Source organism: Schistocerca serialis, chromosome 1 (assembly GCF_023864345.2).
Source record: "Schistocerca serialis cubense isolate TAMUIC-IGC-003099 chromosome 1, iqSchSeri2.2, whole genome shotgun sequence".
Lineage (NCBI taxonomy): Eukaryota > Metazoa > Arthropoda > Insecta > Orthoptera > Acrididae > Schistocerca > Schistocerca serialis.
The window spans coordinates 796,017,715-796,040,931 of NC_064638.1; the positions used below are offsets into that span (position 1 = coordinate 796,017,715).

The 23,217-nt window shown below is 40.9% G+C and overlaps 1 pseudogene; it reads right to left on the reverse strand.

Moving 5' to 3' along the window:
- Positions 1–22,754: 22,754 nt before the first annotated feature.
- On the reverse strand, positions 22,755–22,872 carry LOC126428707 (5S ribosomal RNA; annotated as a pseudogene).
- Positions 22,873–23,217: the final 345 nt, after the last annotated feature.

Consider the following 23,217-nt stretch of genomic DNA (forward strand, 5'->3'; position numbering starts at 1 on the left):
TTGCTGGAATTCATATATATGAATTTTCGAAGTCGCAGTCTCAGTCGAGATTTAATTTATATCCAGAGCAGATGTGAGCGGTCATAGTTACACAATTGAGAAGCGCTTAGTCACAAGTGTGTGGGTGCATGAAGAACAACACACAAGGCAAACAACGAGACAGCTTATGGGAGCATTCCACGAAAGATTTAATAAGGCTCCACCGCGTAAGTTAACACTTCTGAATTGGGAAAGACGTGCTTTTGCTTTTGGCAGTGTTAAAAACAGGCCGCGGACTAGAAAGAAGAAGACACGAGAAGAAATATGTGCCGGAGTCTTTGCTTGGATTGAACAATCAGCCATGAAATTGACACGTAAACGTGCTTCGGAGTTCGGTATACCGAGGACAATGATGAAAGATTACATGAAAAAGGACCTTAAGGTCAGACATTTCTGACCGACGTTCGTAAATGAGTTATCCGATACAGACCGGAATGATAGAGTTTTAGCGTGCTGTGCTTTGTTAACTCAATTTCCAAATGCATTGAACAGTGCTTATGTTATGATTTCAGTCGAATGTGTCATTTACCACAGCTCATGTGCTAGGAAAATTGTCGTTTGGGCCAAAGAGAATCCTCATTACACAGTCGAGTTAGAAAGCAACCCGTTTCACGTTATGGCAGCGACGACATCACAACATCTGCTTGAACAGTACCATTTGAAGGGACTGTGAACGGTGCAAGTTATTTCCACACGTTACAAACATGGTTAACATATCAGCTTGAGGGAAGAGGCCTCACAAAACGCGTGTGGTTGCAGCAACGTGGAGCGCCTCCTCAGTGTACGAGTTCCTCAGTGAACACTTTCTAGGAAGGCGAGTAGGTCGTGGTTCTTCAGCGACACCATCTCCGTTAAATGGCCACCAAGAAGTCAAGCAGCCCTGACCTCACCACACGTGACAACTCGTTATGGGGACTCATTAGGGCGTATTCATCTGCACGTCGCTATGCAACAAACGAAGAACTGTAGAACGTTGTTGAGGATGCATTTCGCACTATAGCATCGGACATGCTGAAAAATATATCAAGAAGAACATGGAGGCGTATGCAAATATGTTCACGCATGATGGGGAACATTTGACACGTAATACGTAAGTGCTTTTGCTAAAACAAATCTAATCAGTTAGCATTCGATACTAGGAGTACAGGAGATTTTCGTCCACCCCGTAGATCCCGCATACCAGAATTTATATGTATGCCAACTGAAACTCCTCGAACTCATTATATCGATCTTAATCATGATAAAAGTTACCTGGCACCCACTGAAGATGCCTTGTAAAAAAGGCGAAACGCGTTTGGGTGCATAAATAAAAATAAACATTTCCATGTTCAGCATGCAAAAAAGGCATTTTCTTTTAAACAACTGCAATTTATGATAAAATGTATTGTTAAAATTGAGTGTTATTTGCAATGAAAGAAATACTAGGATATGAGAACAGATTGCCCTGAAGACGTATCTCAGTATGCGAAAAATATTAAATGCTTGTGCAACATGCATTGGACGGAAGAACATATTGACGGTCGGCAAGGTCAGCTGGACTAGACACTGCTCCACAATCCTCGACAGACGTTACGCGAAATCCTCAACACAACTCGTAGAGAACAGAATGATACAGAACACACGTGGACACGCAAGTTTCGATCACGGCCATTGTGAGATAAGAGTCGGTTCAGCTGTTGCTGCGTAGATTGAACGACTGGAAAGAGTTGTCAGAAGATACGTTTCTCATAGGAACATGCAGACACAGATAAGGCGGCAAGATAAAATTAGCGGTCTGGATTTATCCGGTTTCATTAACCCAGTGGAAATTATTATTCTCGAAGGAAAGTCCCATCGTCTTAGTGTTTTGCTTCAGTGGTGAGAGCTCAAAATTAAAGAAATTTTCTGAGGCTTCAGTGTCTGTCTGTCGATTTATAAACACTCTTCTCTTTCCTGAAAATATTGACGTGACTTACCTTATTCCGTTATGTAACGTCTACTAAGATTATTTCTTACGTAAGCTGTATTTCAGTCGATTGCCTTCCGTTTGTTCATTCTTTCTTATTCTGAGGCTTTTTGTCTTACATCGTGATTAAATTATTCAGAATGGAAAGGAGGAAGAAGCCGATTTAATAGGTGTTTGCAAATCACGGAAACAGCTTGCTCGTATTTATCACTGTGTGAATATAATCTGTAGTCAGATCCTGAAAACTTACGTCCAAACTATGTAATGATCAGTAATCATTTACAAGGAAAGAATTTGCAGGAAGAGTGTTGCTGAGTGCTACTGTACTCCACAACAACGGCCTCCCGCTCTCTATTTGACTGACAAAAAACAACTGTACAGGTGTTGGGTCAAGAAGTCATTCCGCCCCTACCTTATTCACCTGATCTTTCGCCCTCAGATTTTCACCTATTCCGCTCTCTGTGGAGCAGCCTCCAAGTAACTACCTTTCCCGATGAAAATGCGTTCCGAACATGGCTCGAAGAGTTCTTCACCTCAAAATCACTTGATTTCTACACTCGCGGAATCGTAAAGTTACCGCACTGTTGGCAGATTGTTCTTAATAGTGAAGGAGAATATATTATTGGTGACTAAAGACTCTGTTACATACATCTGTTGCGTTAATTAAACTTATGGAAAAACGCTACGAAGTTATGCACCAACACAATACTTTCCGAAACGACAAACATATTTGTTACTGTTGCCATGAATTGTAATTTACTAATTGCAACTACAGTCTAACTTGCTTACATAAAGTACAAAGTGTTAGTAAAAACCTATAAATGCAGTGAGAGGATATTGTGACCTTAGTGATATATCAGATAAGAAGCGAACACTACGTTCTAACTTATACAACTCGCATTTATATACTTCTTTGTACTTTATATTCATGTTTCTCATTAAACTTCTCTTCAACAACAGGTATATGTAAACATTACGGTCGAAAGCTAAAATTATAAGCACTAATACAAGGAAGTGTATATACGCCAATGTATCATCAATTTATGATTATCATTTCATGTTGTTCTCTATATTCTCACAACTACCCTTATCCCAGCGACAACACTTATTCCAAATACTGTCATTATTTAAAACAATAAAAGTGCGGAAGTTTCGCATGAGTCCCCTAATTTCTATTAAAAGCAATCAAAGACACATTGTGCTGTAACAATGTAATTGTGGATGTTATTACCCCTCCTGAACTCTGACATATAATTTACAACAAATTTCTTGATAGTAAATATGCAATGTAGTGCTGTAGTTAAACATCTACCTAGTTGATAGTGCATAAGCAAATACATATTTTTTTTTGGCAGGCTTTTTTGCAACGAATGGCCATATGACATTACTGAATGAAAATGTACAAAGTATGTTAAATTATTTTTTAGTTAGGACAGAGACTATTTGCAGCGCCACAACTTTTAACTGACGCTCTTGCCTCCTCACAAGCGCCAAGCGACCCTCTTTATTCTCACTCAGTGTCCAAAACCCTTCACTATGCTATGCAAAGTATGTACCTTCGATCTCTACTAAAGGTGAATTTTCTTCCCGTTCTCCCTGCGGTATTGACTTCTCCAGCGACAGTGCATATTGTTTTATGTACGTAAATGTTGTTGGATTCAAAGAGCTATCGTGTACACACCAGGTACTAGGAAGAACTAGAACTGTAACATAACCTGGACGTCGGAGGTTGACCAAGGCACCAGCCTCATACCATACCTATGGAGCACGTGCCGTATTTTGCTCCTTATCGTCGCACAGTGCAGATGAAATCCTGTTGGCTTAGCCTCTTAGCTGTCATGAAGCGTTCTTTGTCGGTTGCACTTCAAAGCGTTTGTAATATCTTCCTTGCTGTAGTTTTCGCTGAATACGAGCCATAAACGTTGAAGTACAGAAGGCCATCGTCAGAAATCATTTTAACTCCGTGTACCGAACTGCTTAAGACGACGTTTTTGTGCACAGGGTGACGAAAACCGTTCGCATTCGGGTACCAGTCTGTGTGGGGTGGCCTCCTATAGACCAAACAACCAAGTTGGTCGTATGTTTTCCACTTAACAAGGTAGCTTGAAAGTACAGAAAATAACAGTTAATTAGTTACGTAGTCCATAGACCACTTGAACATTTCTTGATGATGAGGAACAAGGCAATTTACAAGATACATATACATGACTATTGTTAACTTTAATGGACACATAATCTTTTAGTTATTAGATGTTATTGGGCAAATGATCAAAACATTTTTATTGCTGCTTATTGAAGTCTTTTCTGGCTATTGACAGCTTTCATAATGGGTAATAAAGGTCATTTTCCCTCTAATGCTGTAGGTATGGACGTCACCGTGCTTCTTTAATTGTGATTGATTATTTATGACGTATTTCATAAGCCAATGCATATAGTGTGATGGAGCAGTTAGAGCGCCTAGCTCCTTGAACAGGTACCAACAAGAAGCCCTTGAGTGAACACCAAAATATTCACTTTTATACAATTAATACTTTCTTTTCAAGCTGTGTGTTACCCCCAAAAATTATTCCGTGGGCCATTACAGAGTGGAAATATTGAGAATATGACAGAGAATAATTCGATTGATTTCAAAATTCACAAATATACGAAGAGCAAACGTAGATGAACTTAACTGTTTGAGAAGCTGAGTAATATCTACATCTACATCTACATCCGTACTCCGCAAGCCACCTGACGGTGTGTGGCGGAGGGTACCCTGAGTACCTCTATCGGTTCTCCCTGCTCTTCCAGTCTCGTATTGTTCGTGGAAAGAAGGATTGTCGGTATGATTCTGTGTGGGCTCTAATCTCTCTGATTTTATCCTCATGGTCTCTTCGCGAGATATATGTAGGAGGGAGCAATATACTGCTTGACTCTTCGGTGAAGGTATGTTCTCGAAACTTTAACAAAAGCCCGTACCGAGCTACTGAGCGTCTCTCTTGCAGAGTCTTCCACTGGAGTTTATCTATCATCTCCGTAACGCTTTCGCGATTACTAAATGATCTTCTAACGAAGCGCGCTGCTCTCCGTTGGATCTTCTCTATTTCTTCTATCAACCCTATCTGGTACGGATCCGACACTGTTGAGCAGTATTCAAGCAGTGGGCGAACTAGCGTACTGTAACCTACTTCCTTTGTTTTCGGATTGCATTTCCTTAGGATTCTTCCAATGAATCTCAGTCTGGCATCTGCCTTACCGACGATCAACTTTATATGATCATTCCATTTTAAATCACTCCTAATGCGTACTCCCAGATAATTTATGGAATTAATTGCTTCCAGTTTCTGACCTGCTATTTTGTAGCTAACTGATAAGGGATCTTCCTTTCTATGTATTCGCAGCACATTACACTTGTCTACATTGAGATTCAATTGCCATTCCCTGCACCATGCGTCAATTCGCTGCAGATCCTCCTGCATTTCAGTACAATTTTCCATTGTTACAACCTCTCGATACACCACAGCATCATCTGCAAAAAGCCTCAGTGTACTTCCGATGTCATCCACAAGGTCATTTCTGTATATTGAGAATAGCAACGGTCCTACGACACTCCCTGCGGCCCACCTGAAATCACTCTTACTTCGGAAGACTTCTCTCCATTGAAAATGACATGCTGCTTTCTGTTATCTAGGAACTCCTCAATCCAATCACATAATTGGTCTGATAGTCCATATGCTCTTACTTTGTTCATTAAACGACTGTGGGGAACTGTATCGAACGCCTTGCGGAAGTCAAGAAACACGGCATCTACCTGGGAACCTGTGTCTATGGCCCTCTGATTCTCGTGGACGAATAGCGCGAGCTCGGTTTCACACGACCGTCTTTTTCGAAACCCATGCTGATTCCTACAGAGTAGATTTCTAGTCTCCAGAAAAGTCATTATACTCGAACATAATACGTGTTCCAAAATTCTACAACTGATCGACGTTAGAGATGCAGGTCTATAGTTCTGTACATCTGTTCGACGTCCCTTCTTGAAAACGGGGATGACTTGTGCCCTTTTCCAATCCTTTGGAACGCTACGCTCTTCTAGAGACCTACGGTACACCGCTGCAAGAACGTAATATGCTTCTATCACCTCAAGTTTTCGTCAATACGTACACTCCAAAGTTTGGAGCATTCCACATTGTTTACCGACTCTTGATCATGCACTACCTCAACTGTTGGTATGACTCTATTTGTTTTACGGAAATGAATATGGCGTTTTTTGTTTCTTTTTTTTTAAATTGAGGGAGAGTCCATTTTCTGAGAATCACTTCATAATTTTCCTTATAATGGGACCTGCAGCATGTATTATGTCACAGACGGACGTAATGCAGAGGCTTAGCAGACAGTAGGCTGCTTGGTATTTTATTTTTGTATGTAAGCTTATTACGGCTTCATTGCCTTCACCAGTGCATCTGCAAACAACCGCATTTACTTATATTTTACGTAATAGACAATGTATAATTTATAAAGGTTTTTTACGATAGATGTTGTACTCACGTCCTCACGTTGTAGGCGGACATATCTCAACTACGTGTAAACAATTACTGCTGCCCATGATTGCTGGATGTAATATTATTTCTGTAACGTTCTAAAGCTGTTCAACGATTTGACATTGCACGTATACTATAATAATTCTTATTAATTTGACAGTCGTAGAAATTCAAATTTGACAGCGAGTAGTTTACCCAAAAATATTTATGTTGTTGTGGGTTACGAATCTATGGAAGTGTTTGTAATCCCCGTGTTTCTGTTATGCGTTATCTCTACATAAAATTTCAATACAAATTTTTTAAAAACTTTGTGTGCTGGAAATCGGTTTGTTCATTTAGTATATCGTGGGGATAATGCTTAGTATGTAAGTATATTTGAAATTGCTCCAACACATTCATGACTAGACCTTTTGGCATTTCATGCAGGATTTGTAGTGCGTTTTCAATGTTCTCAACTTCGTATTTTTCATTTTGGAGGTGTGTAAAGAAGGTGAATTGGTTGTTATTAGTTTCTCTCGTGTGTTCTCTGAATCTGACGATTAATTTTCTTCAAGCCTGTCTTATATAAAATTTTGTGCAGTTACTGCAGTTAATTTCGTAAATTACAGTGGGTAAGTGTTTCAAGAGTGTGGCTTTCATTGAAAGTAATTTGGGCTAATAACATTTGTTGATATAAAGGCTTATTCCTCACCTGTATTTTCTGTAGGGTGTTTATTTTATAGGATGGTTTTCCCATGGTTTGTTGGCATGTATACCGTTTTCTTTTTTAACGTAGTTTCTCTTGTTAGTATTATTTTATGATTTATAAGGTTGGGTCAGCTTAGAGCCCACAGCGGAATGAAATATCCCACGCTAGTTCCTAAGTGATCTGCAAAGCAAACTAGAGATCTCTCTCTCTCTCTTTGTATGCAACGATCTTTTATTTTAAAGTGTATTTCGAGTCAGCCTGCTACTACTTTTGTGACATCGTCAATCTGTGTGTGTGTGATATAGCTACCTGTGTCCGCCTTATATTCCCTAAATCACGATCATGTCACCAGAAATTAATTATTTATTAATTTCAGCAGTATTTCAGGATCGGTTCCCAATCAGGTATCTGCTCTGGAAGGAAGGCATCTCTCATATGTGCTAGTATCCGACAGATTGGTTCATTCATACAGACCACTTGAGATGGCAGGACGACGTGGCGACAGGAGATTCTCAGTTATCAGTATCAAAGAATTGCTGCCACCAGAAGGTTTTGTTCAGGGATTAGAACGGTACTTCATGTAGCTGTGCAGCCGCCTACAGCCGACAGCAGTGCGGCGAGCTTACTGGTGGGTGGTGTGGACGCTGACGGACACGTCGTTTCATGGGGGTCCCCAATGCATCCCAACTCCGGGCGGCCTGCGCATATGGCGAGACGCGAGAACGTTTTGCAGATAGCGGTCTGGGACAGTGTAAATACGTGTTTCCTCACGCGATCGGAATTAATAAGCACTGTAATTCTTTAAATATTCCATATCCCATCAACTGTTTAAATAAACAATATTCCACAAATTGTCTAATTTGTTTAAACAATGTTCCATGTACTGCAATCGATTTCATAAGAAATTCTTTAAATAAACCATTTTCTGTACACAGTCTCGAATCCCATAAATTGTTTAAATTGTTTGAAGAATTTCCATACACTGCAATCGACTTCCCATCAAATGGTCAGTCAGCTGAGTCTTTTTCTCAACAAATTCCAGATGGGTGTTGGGAGAGGAGGAATGGGGGTTTTCCCAGAGGGGGGAGGTGTTAATTAATAGATATATTTGATTAATTAGTCAATCAAATTGATATCGAGAATGTGCCTGTATCGGCAAGGAAGTTCCCAGAGGGATGGGGGAGGAGGAGTGAGAGATGGTGGAGGAGGGGGGAGGGGGATGGGTGGGGGAACAACACGTTAAGTACCTTTCAATCAGAAGGATGGATTATCCCCAGGGGGTCATAATCCACTTAGCAGGACAGCAGGTGAAAAACCTGTAAATCAAAAGAGAATAATATATTGGCCCCTTAATGTGTGCTCGCCCCTGGAGTAGGCAACCGGTAATGTGGTGTGATGCCGTCGTCGAGCCCCTACTCATACTAAATGTACAAACCGATTTCAATCACACAGTTTATCAAAAGATTATTGAAAATTTATATAGGGATAACAGATAACAAAAACAATAATAGTTCTATAGATACACGACCCACAACATCAGAAATATCTTTGAGTAAACAACTAAAAGTCAAACATGATCTTCAACGACTGTCAAAATAATAAAAGATTATTACAATAAAGGTGCAACATCAAACAACTTTAGAACGTTACTAAAATAATATTACATCCAACAATAATGGACAGCAGTAACTGTTCGCTCAAAGGTTAGATATGTCTGTCTACAACGTCAGAACATGAGTACAACATCCAGCGTAAAAAACGTTTATGAATCATATATTATGTAAAATAAATGCGATTGTTTGCATGTATGCTGATGAACACAATAAAGCGGTAATAAGCTTATATACAAAAATAAAATGTCGAGGAGCATACTGTCTACCAATTCTCTGCACTTAATAATTCTTCAGGAAACATCATTTACAGTCTCTTCTGTTGCCTTCCCTCTAATTGAATTTGTTATACACTAGTACCGTCTGCAAAAGGAACCATTTCCGCTTGTTCTATGTTAAGCGGGAGGCCGTTCACATATACACGAATCAAAAAAGGTTTTGCATCGCCTCGGTTCCCAGAACTCCTGAAGACAGACGTTGACTGTGGATATTGTATCACAGACACCTTGACTGTTCATAGATGCCACTAACCCATCGAAAGACGTAAACAATCATGCATGAGCAGTGCCAATTAGACGGAGGGGGTCCGACAGCCGATCAGTTCCAGTCAGTCCACCAAGAAGGAGGTACACGGCTCGTCTTGTCTGAAGTTCAACCATGCCTAGACAGTCAATACCGCATTGTTATTTTGTGCCAAGAAGGGCTCTCAAAAAGGGAAGTGTCCAAGAGTCTGGGAGTGAACCAAAGCGATGTTGTTCGGACATGGAGGAGATACATAGAGACAGGAACTGTCGATGACATGCTTTTCTCAGGCCGCCCAAGGGCTACTAGTGCAGTGGATGACCGCTACCTACGGATTATGGCTCGATGGAACTATGACAGCAACGCCACCATGTTGAATAATGCTTTTCGTGCAGCCACAGGACGTCTTGTTACGACACAAACTATGTGCAATAGGCTGCATGATGCGCAACTTCACTCCCGACGTCCATGGCGAGGTCTATGTTTGCAACCACGACACAATGCAGTGTGGCACAGATGGACCCAACAACATGCCTAATGGACCGCTCAGGATTGGCATCACGTTGTCTTCACCGATAAGTGCCGCATATGCCATCAACCAGACAACAGCCGGAGACGTGTTTAGAGGCAACCCGGTCAGGCTGAACGCCTTTGGCACACTGTCCAGCGAGTGTAGCAAGGTGGAGGTTCACTGCTGTTTTGGGGTGGCATTATGTGGGGCCGACGTACGTCGCTGGTAGTCATGGAAGACACCGTAATGGCTGTACGACACGTGAATGCCATTCTCCGACCGATAGTGCAACCATATCGGCAGTATATTGGCTAGGCATTCGTTTTCATGGACGACAACTCGCGCAGCCATCGTGCACATTTTGTGAATGACTTCCTTCACGATAACGACATCGCTCGACTAGAGTGGCCAGCATGTTCTCCTGACGTGAACCATATCTAACATACCTGGGATAGATTGAAAAGGGCTGTTTGTGGACGACGTTACCCACCAACCACTCTGAGGAATCTACGGCGAACCGCCATTGAGGAAAGGGACAATCTGGACCAAGAGTGCTTTGGTGAATTTGTGGATAGCATGCCACGACGAATACAGGCATGCATCAATGCAAGAGGACGTGCTACTGGGGGTTAGAGGTACCAGTGGGTACAGCAATTTGGACCACCGCCTCCGAAGGCCACGCTGTATGGTGGTACAACATGTAATGTGTGGTTTTCATGAGCAATAAAACGGGCGTAGGTGATTGATGTTTATGTTGATCTTCATTCTAATTTTCTATACAGGTCCGGAACTCTCGGAACCGAGGTGATGCAAATCTTTTTTGATGTGTGTTTAAGGAGTGCACCCAAATTGAACGCAGTAGGACTCCATTTGCTATTTCTCTCCAGTCACAAAATTTTCTACACTTTCGTCATTGTCTGGACGTTTTGCATTTTGTTTGTTAAGCACAGTTCAATCCAGATGTGTATGAAGCCATCAGTTCCATAATTTTGTGTTTTTCTAAGAGAGTAACATGATCTACACAATCAGGCCCTTGTAAAGACCACAAAAAATATCAACTGGCGATATTTTATTATTTAATACTTTCGCTATTTGGTGAGGGAATGTGTAAATAGCATTCTCAGTCAAGCAATCCGTCTGGAATTCAAACTGTGATACGCTAAGTGCATTGTTTCTACTTAAGTGTGAGACTACTCTTGAGCACATTACTTTTTTCAACATTGTTGAAAAAGATGTCAGTAAGGAAATTAATATAATAATTTTTTTGGAAATTTGTGGTAAGGTCTTACGGGACCAAACTGCTGAAGTCATCGGTCCCTAAGCTGACGCACTACTTAATCTATCTTAAACGAACTAACGCTAAGGACAACACACACACCCATACCCGAGGGAGGACTCGAACCTCCGACGGGGGGAGCCGCGTGGACCGTGACAAGACGCCCTAGACCACGCGGCTACCCCGCGCAGCAGATAATAATTATTTGAGTCTTTCTTGTCATGTTACTCTCCAAAGAGGTGAGGTAACATTGAGTGGGGTTGCAGCCCACGATATTCTTAGAGAACTGTATAGTCCGGAGGGTGTCAGCAGTGTTGAACGTAGTCAAGAACGTTTTCTGTTGGTCATTGCACTGCGAACTGTCGTTTTCGACAGGAAGATGTGTGGGAATCAACGCCCAAAGGGAAGGGACGGTTTGATTGACGCCCTCTGTACCACCTCTTGAGGCCTTTCCGTGTCGAATCAGAGCGGTGGTATGTCTGAAATGTTTTCTTTGAACGTCCATAAAAAAGCCGAGTGGTTATGACACTGGACGTCGCGGTTCTGAACTCCATCGCAGAGACGTCAGGAGAAAGGGTGAAATGCGGGTAAAAAAGGATGTAATGACCTTCCGATCGTTTGACATGTCCACGGTAAGGTTGTGCAGAACTGTGGGGAAATTTGTTGCCAGTATGGTATCATTAACGCACCTTACACTTCACATGAACTCCTGAGCTCTGGCCTTATTTTTGGATGTGTCGACATCTTGCTGTCTGCAACGTCGCTGAGCTCGAGAGTGACGTCACAGAGCGCCACGCTTTTGTACCATTACAGAGAAAGGTTGTAGGCACCTGTGCGCCAAATCTCAAACTTTTGCGTCGCAATGGGAGGCAGTTCAAACGGCTCTGAGCACTATGGAACTTTACTACTGTGGTCATCAGTCCCCTAGAACTTAGAACTACTTAAACCTAACTAACCTAAGGACATCACACACATCCATGCCCGAGGCAGGATTCGAACCTGCGACCGTAGCAGTCGCGCGGTTCCGGACTGCGCGCCTAGAACCGCTAGACCACCGCGGCCGGCCGGGAGACAGTTAAGGCGTACAAAAATGTGACCTTTTAATTGTGTTGCGCAATGTATTTGAAATGAAAAGGTGATTGAAGAAGAAAAAATTGGTCATGTGCGGGTAGGACTCGAGCACTAGAGCAAATTTAATTATGTATGTAGACAGTTTATCCACTCCGGGAATCGAGGATATTAACTATTTCTGGCAATTAATGCCGTTGATACTGGCAATATATCGGTTCCAGAGAGAATGTTGTAATTTCAGGTTTGAAGTCAAATTACAAATGAAAAAGAAATATATTTTCGTGTTATGTAATGTCGCATTTAGAAAATGTTATACCACCACAGCCAGATGAAATACAAGCAGCGATTAACTCACTTAGGAATTATAAAGCAGCAGGTGAAAACCAACTAGTATCAGAATTTTGGAAATATGCAGATGTACAAATTATTCTGAACTTACACAAACATTTTACTGACATCTGGAATACTGACAAGTTACCAGAGGAATGCACTGTTGCAATAATCCATCCACTACACAAAAAAGGAGATAGATTGGATCCAAATAATTATAGGGGTATATCCCTGCTGGATATTACTTATAAAAATTTTTCCAACGTTCTGTACTTCAGAATTCATGAACAGCTTGATGGTGAAGTATGCGAATATCAAGGAGGCTTTCGTCCAGGACGAAGCTGTCCTGATCAAATTATTAGTCTCAAATGGATAATGAAACATCAAAGGGTCAGAGACAAGAAACTAGTGATCACGTTTGTCGATTTTAAAAAAGCCTACGATAGTATCCAGCGTGAATCTGTATTATCAATTCTTAAAGCATTTGGTTTACATCAGGAACTTGCCAACCTCGTTGCAGTCACCCTTCGAAATACTAAAGCTAGAGTAAGTTTCAGAAATGAATTCTCTGAATCTTTTGAGATTCATACTGTCCTTCGACAAAGCGATGGATTGTCTCCATTATTGTTCAATTGTGTGCTGGAGAAAATCATGCGTGAATGGAACAAGATATGCCCACCATCTGTGTTGATTGGAAGAAAGATTCAACTTAACTGCCTTGCATTTGAAGATGATTTGGCGCTGTTAGCAAACAATATTGATGAAGCAAAGGTTCAAATAGAACAACTAGAACGATTAGCGGCAAAGGTCGGATTGCAAATTTTGTTTGAGAAAACAGTAATGGTGCCCAGCTTCTTAGTTGACACATCCCATATCATACTCCATAATGATCAAAAAATTAAAGTAGTAAAGAAGTTTAAACACCTTGGCGAGATTATTACTTGGAATGTTAATGAAAGAGCATCAATAGATAGTACAACATTGAAACTATAGCGAGCGCAGAGAACCACGTGGCCAACCTACAAAAAACGATTTCTCTCAATAAATCTTAAATTTCGACGTTACTCCTCCGTCGTTAAATCTGAAGCAAGATATGCAAGTGAAACACTATTCAGACTAAATACTCAAGCAACAACTGACAAATTACAGAAAGTTGATAGAAGAATACTCCGAAAGTAAGAAACACCAAGTTAATGGGCAGTTGAGACTTTTGCCCAATTCAGTAGTGTATAAATAAAGTGAATCAATTATTGATACAATGCGGAAAAGAAGGATTGCATTTTTCGGCCACGTATCTCACCTACCAAATACTATGATCCTGAAGCAACTTTTTGACTACTTCTGGAACAGTAAAACCAAAAAAATCTGGTTTAAAGAAGTACAAAGTGATCTGGATGAACTAAACATCACCACACACCAAATTCAACACAGAGAAGAGAATCTGCTTCTGAAGAACAAATACACACGGCTGACATTCAAACCATCAGAACGGAAGAAGTATGTCATATCTGCAGAAGAACGAGCAGCCAGATCACAGCGAAAGAAGAAGTTTTGGGAAACGAAGAAATTGCTGACTGCTTCTTAAGACCTAAACTTAATAATTGTAGACTCTGTTGTATTATGTTTGATTTTAGTACTCCGTTGTGAACGTAAACTATGTAAATAAATAAATGTCAAATTAACAATGATCTGATTCTTTTCTTTACTTGTACTCTGAAACCTTTCTTCTTGCCTGATTTCATGACTCGAGGTCAACAGGAGGTACACAGTAGATTTTTATTGTGTCAAAATATGTGACATAAATGGCCGTATTGTTTGACTGAATGGACTTAGAAACTAAAATATTTTACATACCCAGGGGTCCTTAGACCTTATTATCTGACTTTAATTTTAACTTGATATATTAACTCGTTCCGGAGAAAAAGGGTCCTTAACAGTCGGACAACGAAGCGATCCTATAAGTATTCCGTTTACACAGATTGAGGCACTGAACCCTAAAAACAAATACAGTTTTATAAACTACATCAAACAGCTGCAAATTATGTCAGTACATTGTAAAAGATGCAATTTGATATTAACACAGCGTAACGTGCTAAGCTGCCTCACAGACCATCAGATCAGCAGATCTCAACGCCGTGTCAAAAAATGCGTTAGTATTGATGGAAATAGAAAATTACGATTTAGAAACAGGTGCGTGGTCGTGACCGCCCACTCGCCGAATATCTCCAAAAAGAAAAGAAACGGTCTTCTTTTAACTCTGCGTGAAAAGCGTTAATGGGTTTGCATAATTCACTGGTGTACTCTGGAAGAGATTCCTTCACTCCGAAGAGATTGCGCGGATCACTCCAGGTCGCTGCATAATTCTCCAGCCACACTCTCTTGAACGGACAGCCGAAGTACCTCATGAAAACTGCTGAAGTGAAATCCAAAGAAGCTTCTTCTGTGCGTCGACAGCTTCTCCAATGCTGCTATTTATTCAATGCGAGTGCGTGGAGATACCCATGCCGCAACGGCGTTACACGCTATAGCTGCTACTAGTCACTGTTTTTCTCTTTCTGTGACGTTTCGTATGAGGAAACATGCTATACCTTCAATAGAAATTACATTCTTCCCTATTATCTTTGTTGCGCTCCTTCCCTCCCCCCTTCAAACCGAATGCCAAAAGATCCCAAATAAAGCAAACTTTCGTCGGGCCATGCATTAATTACTAAGCCAATGTCGAAAATAGGAACTGCGTTTTATTACAATTTCTTTTCGACAATAAAGAAAGGTAACATGTCTGCTCAAAGCGACGGATATTTATTTTTCCCAGATAAGGCAAATTATCGCGGTGTGTTTCGATAAAACGGAGGCACAGAAGTAAATTTGCTAAATACATGGCCCGATTCTGTAAACTGCGTAAGCCCTACTAGTCTAAGTTGTCATGCAGCACACTTCTTGCAAATTAAACTCCGATAATTTTAGAACAATATCCAATAAACAACAGTAATTGATGATGAACACTGATCTTTAAAAAATGCTAAATATCGATTTCTCTAAGTTTTGTAACCTGGTACGGTTATACAGTTATGTCAAAACAAACTAATATCCACTGTGAGGCTGCAGAGTCGGTAGCATCGACTTACTAGGAGGCATTTCTTCGTTAATGCTGCCAACTCTGAAACTTTGCCGTGGATATTAATCTAACGATGGCTATATAACCGAAAACGATTAACAAATACATGTAAATCGCATTTGGACAGCTTTAATTTTTAAACTCCAAATTACGAGCACCATTACGTAGACATTAGAGTCGTCCTCCGTACTTTGATTTACGTTGGCGTCGAGAATTCTACTTTCATAAGGATGTTCTGGGGAAACGTATAAAAATACAAATAGGTCATCCTGAGCGGCTATTACTGTACTCACACTTTTCCTTTATCTGTATTTAGGATGTTTCGTTTGCTTCAGGCAAAATGCCGGCCGCGGTGGTCTAGCGGTTCAGGCGCTCAGTCCGGAACCGCACGACTGCTACGGTCGCAGGTTCGAATCCTGCCTCGGGCATGGATGTGTGTGATGTCCTTAGGTTAATTAGGTTTAAGTAGTTCTAAGTTCTAGGGGACTGATGACCATAGATGTTAAGTCCCATAGTGCTCAGAGCCATTTGAACCATTTTTTAGGCAAAATACAGTTCTGTTCAAGATTGGGAAAAGTTTCTCGCCGCTTCTGCAAAATACCCGTGAGCATTGTTTCCAAGATTTTTTATTTTCAAAGGTTGGTATTATCGCCAGGGAATACTAAGGTCACCAATAATTTCGAGATTCGCTGCCGTCAGATGGTAAAGGCGGCGGAAATTATAATTCCAATTATGTAAATACAAAAGACCAAAAACTTCGAGATCAGGACTGTACGAGATCGACCGACCGCCATGTCACCCTGAGCCATATGGCATGAATTGGATGCGCTATGGAGGAGCGTGTTGTCAGCACTGTGTTCTCCCAGCCTGTGTCAGATTACCGGACCTTGCAGCCGCCACTTCTCACTTAGATGGCTCCTCAGTTGCCGTCATGAGGCTAAGTGCACTCCACTCCAGGAAGAATGGTTAATACTCAGCGATATGACAGGAATGCTCATTTGAAATAAAACACTTCAGGTGGACATATACCCCACTCCGAATGGTTTTCGAAACAAAACACATTTAATGTACATGTGATTGTGTTATAGGCGTTTTGTTATAGTCCGGCCTACTTCCTTGCTCTTTTGTTTGGGATGTCTTTCCGACATTAAACTAGCCCTTTGAACGTTCTACTATCCACGGTGTGCTGTCAGTCAATTACTACAACGGACTGAGAGTGTATCAGAGGGGAGAATAGGTTAATTGTATTTGTAATACGACGTATTTCGCCTCTTCAATGTTGTTGTTGTTGTCTTCTTCAGTCCAGAGACTGGTTTGATGCAGCTCTCCATGCTACTCTATCCTGTGCAAGCTTCTTCATCTCCCAGTACCTACTGCAGCCTACATCCTTTTGAATCTGCTTAGTGTACTCATCTCTTGGTCTCCCTCTACGATTTTTACCCTCCACGCTGCCCTCCAGTACTAAATTGGTGATTCCTTGATGCCTCATAACATGTCCTACCAACCGATTCCTTCTTCTAGTCAAGTTGTGCCACAAACTCCTCTTCTCCCCAATTCTATTCAATACCTCCTCATTAGTTATGTGATCTACCCATCTAATCTTCAGCATTCTTCTGTAGCACCACATTTCGAAAGCTTCTATTCTCTTTTTGTCTAAACTATTTATCGTCCACGTTTCACTTCCATACATACTCTTCAATATAACTTTCTTATTGTTATACGTTTTACACGTAAATGACGCAAGCCGGCATCTTTCATCGAAACGCTTCAACTAAAAACAAATACTTGGGGCAACAAACATGAAGGACGTCGACTTCCAGTTTATGGCGTCATGACAATTCCCCTTGTCTACCGCCATGATAATTCAGACTTGTGAATATTTCTGAAAGCAATGCATAGAAATTACGATAGGTTCTGTGGTATGGTGTGTATAGAGACTTGGTGAATACAGAGACTCTTTAGGATTGATTTCGAGTTGTTCGAGAGATGAAATACTAAGCCAAGAAATAGAAAAAATCATTTGAAATTACAAATAATATCGACTGATTTCTGAATGTTCTGTTTGTGAATTAAGTAATGTAACAAGACTAAGAAGAAATTCCGTGATAAAGAACTTATGGACACAACTAAGTCGATGTTGAACGCAAAACAGAGAATGTTTAAACGATTTTTGCTTACTTACTTACTCACTGGTCATACCGGACTCGAGAGTCCATTACCGCAGCAACGTATTTTCGCCATCTGTCCCTGCCTTGGGCTATTTCCTTCCATTCATCTTCAATACCTAGGCCCCTCAAATCAGCCTTCACATTGTCCTCCCATCTACGCCTCGGTCTCCCCACAGGACGTTTTCCCTCTAGGTGCCCTACCAGTGCTCTGCGCGCTGCCCTGCCCTCATCCATTCGAGCTACGTGACCCGCCCATCCAAAAGAATTCTGTACAATTTTGACTGCAATACTGAATCATATGCTTTTGTAAAATCTATGAAAAGATTATGAACTGGTTTATTGTATTCCCATTTCTTTTCCAAAAATCTGACGCAGGGTGAATATTTGGTCTATAGTTGATCTGTTCCCCCACAATTTCATCTGCATATGGTGCAAGCCTGTTTAGCAGAATATTCGAGAAAATTTTGGAACATACTGGTAATAGCAATATCCCTCTATAATTACTACAATCCATTTTGTCACCTTTCTTAAAAATTGGGATCAGAATCGACTCCTGCCACTCTTCAGGTATCATCTCTGAGTTCCATACTTTAGTTATCACTTTGTGAACTACTTCCACCAATTTCTGTCCCCCATTTTTAACTAATTCTGCAGTTATGCAATCTGATCCTGGTGCTTTATGGTGTTTCAATTTGATGATTGCATCTCTTACTTCCTTTAACGTTGACTCAGGTATCTGGGGTTCTGCTGTATGTATTTCGTACGAATGCTCATTTCCTGCTTCCTGGTGTACATTTAATCGATGTTCAAAATACGCCCTCCATTTACTTAACATAGGACTGGGGTCTGTCAGTATTCCCCCAGCATCCCCTCGAAGTGCATTTGTCCTAGCCTTGAAGCCCTTCCTATACCCATTTATGTTAGGTAAAGTTCCCTAATGCTTTTTGTTTTACTGTTTGTTTCCATTTTTGTAATTTGATTGTTCAAATAATCCCTCTTCTTTGCCCGTAACGTACGACCAACTTCCCTTCTCAAGTTCAAGAACTCCTCTCGTTTTCTGTCTCCCATTCTATCCCAATCTAATCGCGCTTTTCTCCTTTCCTCTACCAATTTCTTGCATTCCTCATCAAACCACGGTTTCCTCCTGTTCTTCTTAATTGTAGCTATTGTGACCTTCGCTGCCTCTTTGATATTATTCCTCACAGTGACCCACTGTTTATTTACATCCTCGTCTTGATCTTCGTGTGTCCTGAGAGTATCAAACCTATTTGAAATTTCTATCATGTACCTCCTTCTAAAGTTTTCATCATTTAGCTTGTCAGTGTCGAACCTAACAAGTTCTGCATTGTGATACCTTGATGTTACTGTAGATGGCCGTTGGTGAATTTTGGCAACTACAAGAAAATGATCAGAATCGCAGTCTGCTCCCATCAAAGTCCTAACATTTTCTATACTAGTGTGCCATCTCCGATCTACAAGAACATGATCAATTTGGTTTCGGGTGTATCCATCCGGAGAGACCGAAGTTGCTTTATGAATGTCCTTCCTTTTGAAATATGTGCTCTCAACAATCATGTCTTTTGAAACAGCAAAAGTAACCACCCTTGTGCCATTATCATTCGAAATGTTATGCAAACTTTCTTTCCCAATTGTAGGCCGGAATGCTTTCTCCTTCCCTATCTTCGCATTAAAATCACCTATGATTAATTTTGTATCATACGAGGAGAACTCATCTCACAGGTGATCTAGTTCTTCATAAAAGCCGTCTTTAACAACCTCTTCAGTGTCCTCAGTCGGTGCGTGTACATTAACTGCTACTAGTCTATTCCACCTGCCGGACAACACTATAACTGATAGTCGGTCACTAATGAACCTTATATCGCTGACTGCGTGAAGCACTTTTCTCTGTACTGCGAAACCTGTTCCGAAACTGTGAGCTTCCGCGCCTCCATAGAAAAATGTATAGTTACCCCTCTTTATGCTAACCTCCCCCTGTCACCGAGCTTCTTGAATAGCTGTAATGTCTGCATCGTATCTATCTAATTCGTCTAATAATGTCTGGAATGTCCCTGGCCTGTTCAAACTTTTAACGTTCTATGTTACCAACCTGAAAGTTCCTTTCGGCCTGAATCTCTTCGAAGTAGGTTCCGCCCGGAGATCCGAATGGGAACCTAGTTTACCTCCGGAATATTTTACTTCAAAGGGACCCAAGCCCATTAATATTGCTGATTTTTGACGAATAGATTTGATAGTAAGAGAAGAAGAAACAGGTATGGTTCATCACGCCATCGCCTGCTCCCCGCCGGCTGTCCGCGTTTGCTTACGTCTTGTATTCGCAGCTGCCCTTCATATCTGAAGGTCGTATCCCCTATCCGCAACCTGGGGACGCGTTGTGACGTGGTGGTAGTGGCCCACGAGACAGTAAATGATTTTTGCACCGAGATAAAATATGATTAAGAGGAAATAGTGAACAAAAAAGTAAGATAATAGCTAAAACAGTTTTGCAAGATTTTATTTTACTGGATGTGTTATTCTGTTAAGATTTCGTAATGTATTCTGCGCTATTAACTCCAATTCTTTTTCAGTTTCAGCGGTGGGACGAGCACAGCTATAAAACAAATTTCAAGTAACGTAACACTTTGTTTTCATATCCTCAACGAATCTTTTGTATGAATACGATACGAATGAAATTATTATCGTGAATACACAAAAATGAAGCTCACTTTCGGTAAATTTGGATCCGTAATATTCCAGTGAATTTTAATTAGAAAACTGCGTTTTCTTCCGTTACAGCGATATTGACATGTGTGGTAGGCGGAAACAGATAGTCGTAGACGTAACATTTATTAATAATTGTTAGAAGCTTTCTGGGATAAGCTATTTAAAAGACAAGGAACTCTGAAATTAGAGGACACTTTTATTATAAGCGACAGTCAGATGAAAACGAGGCAGATGGAAAAAAAGTAAGTAAACTGATTATTATTTCAAAAGTAATCGCCATATCTATTAATATATTTATCACGCTGTGAGACAAGAAAGGCAATGCCTTCAAGGAAAAATGTATGCAGGGCCACATGTTGCCAACGTCGTTTCAAGTACGCAGCGAAAGTTTTGCTGGGAAGCCATTACACATCCTCCATTAAGTCCCGATCTTTGTACAAGCGATTTCCATATTTTTGTAGCCCTGGAGAAAGACATTCGTGACCGGCGATTTCTTTCGGACGAACAGGTGCATGCCTGTGTACAATCGTGGTTCCGTAGGCAACTGCAAACATTTTTACTATGAAAGTACTGACGTTCTTGTCTCACAGTGGAATAAATGTGTTACTAGTTACGGCTATGGCTTTTGAAATAACACTTTACTCCTTTCCTCTGTCTGTCTCGTTTTCTTTTGACCGTCACTTATAAAAGCATAGTTATCTGTCCTTCTGCAATGACAGCAGTGATGATTAGGTTCATTATCAAACATGTGTGAAATCGTAGTCCAAAATCGAAGGATCTGATTGTAGTTTACGTACTTGGAAGATTGTGTTATTAATGATTCCAGTAATTCATAGATACCGTCGGACAGAGGTTAAGTGATTTTCGGAGCAAAACAAAAAAGTGACGGTTCTCCAGGAAAAACGGTACAGACATAAAAAAATGTTCAAATGTGTGTTAAGTCTTATGGGACTTAACTGCTAAGGTCATCAGTCCCTAAGCTTACACACTACTTAACCTAAATTATCCTAAGGACAACACACACAGCCATGCCCGAAGGAGGACTCGAACCTCCGCCGGAATCAGCCGCACAGTCCATGACTGCAGCGCCCTAGACCGCTCGGGCACAGACATAGCATAGCGGGGAGAAGAAAAAACTATTTCCGTTAGATTCTTATGGTAACTTCATATGACTCTTTATGAGCTTAGTTCGGTGTTTTGTTTCCTTCCTCAAAGGTATCATAGCTTCAGCAGAACTGAATTATTCTATATTAGACATCTTCTTGAAAGAGCTGTGTAAATTGTCACAGAAAAACGAACTATTCCATAGTTCTTAGTAAGAGATGTGTCTTCCTGACATTTGTGCACTATGTTGTCCAATAAATGCGTGCCAGTCGTTCTAGATGACTTTTGTGCTGGTGTAGCTAACTCTCATTTTCATCTCAAGATCTATATCAGTGACTTATTGATTTAATTTTGGAATGAAATAACTATTTTTAGTATTATATTCACTAACCATTTGCGGTACGTACAGCAACGTAAACAAATTTGATTTTGTGCTGGTGTATGGTATTATTAAGTTTCCTACCAATATAAACAATAGCTCCGCCTAACACAAAGAGCAAGAGCTTGCATTTCAGAATATTTTTCGTCTTCACATAAAAGTTTTCTGAGTATGGTAGCGATCATAAAGTAAAAAACTATTAGATTTTGAAGCGGTATCAGACTCAGAAAACTTTTATGTCAACTGGCTCTGGCCGCGAAAACCTACACACTTATATTTTTCATCTTTATTGCTGACATCAGACCGTGTTAGCAAGCCAAATCTGAAGTACATGTGCGAAAGGACGATTTCTTTAGCAAATCAAAAAGGAAACTTATGAATCTGATAATAAGAGAATCATGTGTTGGAAAATATAGCTATTTTCTGTCTGCAATTAACTGTGAACTGTTCCGTGATATTATTACTCGACGCTGATGGAACACTCTTGAACCTTCGAAGAGATTTACAACGGTTTTTCCGCGTAATTCACATTTACTGTTGAAGTGACGGCGAAAATCGGTCTTTTAAGCTCAGTACTCACTCCTTCTTCAGGCCACGAGTGGCCTACCGGGACCAACCGACCGCCGTGTCATCCTCAGAGGAGGATGCGGATAGGACCGCTCTCCCGGTCGTTATGATGGTATTCTTGACCGAAGCCGCTACTATTCGTTCGAGTAGCTCCTCAATTGGCATCACGAGGCTGAGTGCACCCCGAAAAATGGCAACAGCACATGGCGGCCTGGATGGTCACCCATCCAAGTGCCGACCACGCCCGACAGTGCTTAACTTCGGTGATCTCACGGGAACCGATGTATCCACAGCGGCAAAGCCGTTGCCCTCTTTCAAGCTCAGTAACTTGCTGAATTTTGTTATCAAACACCTGAGAAATAAAATAGCGTAAAATATCTTGGAGATCAATGTACGTCGTTGACATGAGAAATTCGCTCATCAGAAAATTTCTGTCATAGTAAATGCTTGTCTCACTGTTAAGTAGTTTCTACTTGCTGTTGAAGCTAGATATATCCAGCTTTTGAATTACCCAGAATCGTTTAATAAACTCTATCAACATATTAGTACATTGATCAGCCAGAACATTAACGCCACCGACCTCCTGTCGATATCAACCCAGCTAGGAGATGGCAGCGTCACTTGGTGAGGAATGACTGCTAGTCAGTTACACGA